Here is a 4,744-nt window from a genome sequence, read left to right as displayed (position 1 = left end):
AGGGGGCCGATGGGGTGGGAGGAGGAACCTGCCATGACTCCGGAGTGATGGAACCCTAGGGTTTCTTGGTGACACTGGGAGGGTGATGGAGCCTTGGAACAGATTTTGATTTGTTTATAAAGGGCGTTACCTCCTCTCGCTATTGGGAGCGGTTCCATCATGTATAGCTAAAAGTGCTTGCCTTTATAAAAGCACGCGGAAATCAAGAATTGTTATTGATCTTTGTGCAGAGTTAAAAGCTATGGGACCCGCGACGGTTCGGTAAGTGTGGGCTAGCTGGGAACTAAATCATCATCCCGTGATTGGAGGAAGCAGGGGAACTCGCCTTGCAATCCAAACACTCTGGGCACGAGCATGCGAAGACCATGCACGTCGGTATGGAAGGCTAGTACGGGGGCTACTGAGGGAGTCCGGGATTAAGGGGTCCTCAGGCAGTCGGCTTACTTCGTAGAGGCCGACCTAATGGGCCATACTAATTGGAGGTCGGACTATGTGGTGATCTCGTATTCAAGGAGGAAAGCACCGAAGACTGGTGTGGCATCCAAGTAAAGTAGACTAGGTCGGTCCAACTTCCCTGAGCTGGAGGTCGGTGATACGTCTCCAACGTATCTATAATTTTTTGATGATTTCATGCTATTATCTTGTCAAACTTTGGATGTTTTGCATGCCTTTTATATTTTTTTAGACTAACTTATTAACTCAGTCCCAAGTGCCAGTTCCTGTTTTTTCCATGTTTTTGACCCCTTTCAGAGGAGGATTTTGAACGGAGTCCAAACGGAATGAAACTGCCAAAAAGATTTTTTCTGAAACAGAAAAAGATCGGGAAGCCGGAGAATAAGGGGAGGGGCCTGCAGGGACCCCACAAGCCCTCATTGCGCGGCCAGGGGGGCCCGCGCCTCTCTGGCTTGTGTGCTCCGTGGGCCACCTCTGCCCTAGGTTTTGCGCCTATATATTCCCTAAAATCCCCAAAAAAAATCAGGAGATCATCGAAAGTACTTTTCCATCGCCGCAAGCTTTTGTCTCTGCAAGATCCCATCTGGGCATGTTCTGGTGCCCTGCCGGAGGGGGGATTCGGACACGGAGGGCTTCTTCATCAATACCATGACCACTCCGATGATGCGTGAGTAGTTCACCATAGACCTACGGGTCCATAACTAGTAGCTAGATGGCTTCTTCTCTCTCTTGGATCTTCAATACAAAGTTCTCCACGATCTTCATGGATATCTATCCGATGTAATCTTCTTTTGCGGTGTGTTTGTCGAGATCCGATGAATTGTGGATTTATGATCAGATTATCTATGAATCTTATTTGTGTTTCTTCTGATCTCTCTTATGCATGATTCCATATCCTTGTAATTCTCTTCGAGTTGTGGGTTTTGTTTGGCCAACTAGATCTATGAATCTTGCAATGGGAGAAGTGCTTGGTTTTGGGTTCATACCGTGTGGTGACCTCACCGAGTGACAGAAGGGCTAACGAGGCACGCATCGTGTTATTGCCATCAAGGGTAAAAAGATGGGGTTTTCATCATTGGTTTGAGATTATCCCTCTACATCATGTCATCTTGCTTAATGCATTACTCTATTCGTCATGAACTCAGTACACTAGATGCATGCTCGATAGCGGTCGATGTGTGGAGTAATAGTGGTAGATGCAGAAAGTATCGGTCTACTTGTCTCGGACGAGATGCCTATATGTATGATCATTGCCTTAGATATCGTCATGACTTTGCGCGGTTCTATCAATTGATCGACATTAATTTGTTCACCGACCGTAATATTTGCTATTTTGAGAGAAGCCTCTAGTGAACACTATGGCCCCCGGGTGTACTCCACACAATATTTTCAGCCTTACACTTTTTCTTCGTTGCACTTTCCGCCTTCAGATCTCACTTTGCAATCAATCTTGAAGCGATTGACAACCCCTTTATAGCTTGGGTGCAAGCTCTTTTGTGTTTGCGCAGGTACTCTGGAGTTGACGAGATTCTCCTACTGGATTGATACCTTGGTTCTCAAACTGAGGGAAATACTTACTACTCCTGTGCTACATCACCCTTTCCTCTTCAAGGGAAAAACCAAGGCAAGCTCAAGAAACGACAGAAGGATCTCTGGCACCATTGCTAGGGAAGGACTTTTGTTGACGTAGAAGAAGGATTTCTGGCGCCGTTGCCGGGGAGGATCAAGTCAAGAACTCATCCAAGTAGGTCTCGCAAACTCATCTCTTGCATTTACTTTCTTTACCAGTTGCCTCTCTTTTTCCTCTCCCCCACTTCACAATTTGCCTTTTTCGTTTGCCTTTTCGTTTGCCCTTTTTCTCGCTTGCTCTTTGTTTGCTTGTGTGCTTGCTTGCTTGCTGAAGTCACCATGAATGAAAACTCCAAACTTTGTGACTTCTCGAATACTAATAATAATGATTTTATTAGTACTCCAATTGCTCCCGCCACTAGTGTGGAGTCATACGAAATCAATGCCGCTTTGCTGAATCTTGTTATGAAAGAGCAATTCTCTGGCCTTCCTAGTGAAGATGTCGTATCTCATCTTAATACCTTCACTGAGCTTTGCGATATGCAAAAGAAGAAAGATGTGGATAATGATGTGATTGAATTGAATCTTTTTCGTTTCTCGTTGCGAGATCACGCAAAAACTTGGTTTTAGTCTTTGCCCAAAAATAGTATCGATTCTTGGGATGAGTGCAAAGATGTTTATATATCCAAGTATTTTCCGTCGGCTAAGATTATCTCTCTCCATAATGATATCATGAATTTCAAGCAACTTGATCATGAACATGTTGCACAATCTTGGGAGAGAATGAAATTGATGATTAGAAATTGTCCCGCTCATGGCTTGAGTATTTGGATGATTATTCAAATCTTCTACGCTGGCTTGAATTTCGCTTGTAGAAATATCTTGGACTCCGCCTCAGGTGGAACGTTCATGGAAATCACGTTAGGGGAAGCCACAAAGCTCCTAGACAATATCATGACGAACTACTCTCAGTGGCACACTAAAAGGTCACCTACTCGTAAGAAGGTACACGCTATAGAAGAAATTAACTCGTTGAGTGCTAAGATGGATGAGTTAATAAATTTGGTTGCTAGTATAAGTGCTCCTTTAGATCCTAATGGTATGCCCTTGTCTTCTTTGATTGACAGTAGCAACACTAGCTTGGACGTTAATTTTGTTGGTAGGAACAATTTTGGCAACAACAATGCTTTTAGAGGAAACTATGTTCCTAGGCCTTTTCCTAGTAACTCCTCTAATAACTATGGCAACTCTTACAAAAATACTCATGGAAATTACAATAGGTTACCCTATGATCTAGAGAGTAATATCAAAGAATTTATCAACTCGCAAATTATTTTCAATGCGTCCATTGAGGAAAAACTACTTAAAATTAACGATTTGGTTAAGAGCGTTGATAGAATGTCTAGTGATATTGATGCTTTGAAAGTTAGATGTGCTCGTCCCAAGATCAATATGGATTAAACTTTGAAATCTAAGCGTGTTTCCATGATTGAGAGCAAAGAAAGAACCGCCCAAATTCGTGCTAGACATGAATGTCTTAAAAAGGCGTGTTCTTGTGATAAGAATCACGAAGATCTTAAAGTGCTTTGTGTGACTCCCATTAAATATTTGTTTTCTTGTGACAAACCTAATGATTATGGGGTTGGATATGAATCCACTTTGGTTGAAAAGTGCCCCAATGATTCGGAGTCCATCTATCTTGATGCTAAAAACATTGAAAGTGGAGTAGAAGATATTTAAACTTTGAGTAGTAATGAAATTACTACCTTGGATTTCATGGAATTCAATTATGATAGTTGCTCCTTGATTGAATGCATTTCCTTGATGCAATCCATGTTAAACTCTCCACACGCTTATAGCCAAAACAAGGCCTTTACCGATCATATCGTTGAAGCTATGATAAAATCTCTTGAAGAGAAACTTGAATTGGAAGTCTCTATCCCTAGAAAGCTTCATGATGAGTGGGAACCTACTATCAAAATCAAAATCAAAAACTATGAATGCAATGTTTTGTGTGATTTGGGTGCTAGTGTTTCCACGATTCCAAAGTCTTTATGTGATGTTCTAGGTTTTAATGAGATTGAAGAGTGTTCTCTTAATATGCATCTTGCGGATTCTACTGTCAAGAAACCCATGGGAAGGATCAATGATGTTCTTATTATTGCAAATAGGAACTATGTACCCATGGATTTCATTGTGCTTGACATTGATTGCAATCCTACATGCCCTATTATTCTTGGTAGACCTTTCCTAAGGACTATCTGTGCTATCACCGATATGAAGGAAGGGAATATTAGATTTCAATTTCCTTTAAAGAAGGGCATGGAACACTTTCCTAGAAAGAAAATAAGTTTGCCTCATGAATCCATGATGAGGGCCACTTATGGTTTGAGCACCAAAGACGACGATACGTGATTCTATCGCTTTCATGCCTAGCTAAGGGCGTTAAACAATAGCGCTTGTCGGAGGAAACCTAATGAATTTATCTTTTTCTTTCTGTTTTGTTGCGTCCACACCATCATAATTCTGTTGTGATTGTGTTTTTTGTGTTTCTTTTTGTGTTTGAGCCAAGCAAAACCTTTATGACTAGTCTTGGTAATGGTTGTTTGATCCTGCTGGAAAAAGACAGAAACTTTTCGCTCACGAGATACTTTTCATTTTTATTCAGAAAGAGCTTTTGAGTTGATTCGTTTTGCTGCTGGTTGATATGCCTTTTGCCCAC

The sequence above is a fragment of the Hordeum vulgare genome, chromosome 5H (genome assembly GCF_904849725.1).
Source record: "Hordeum vulgare subsp. vulgare chromosome 5H, MorexV3_pseudomolecules_assembly, whole genome shotgun sequence".
Taxonomy (NCBI): Eukaryota; Viridiplantae; Streptophyta; class Magnoliopsida; order Poales; family Poaceae; genus Hordeum; species Hordeum vulgare.
This window is presented reverse-complemented; position numbering follows the sequence as displayed.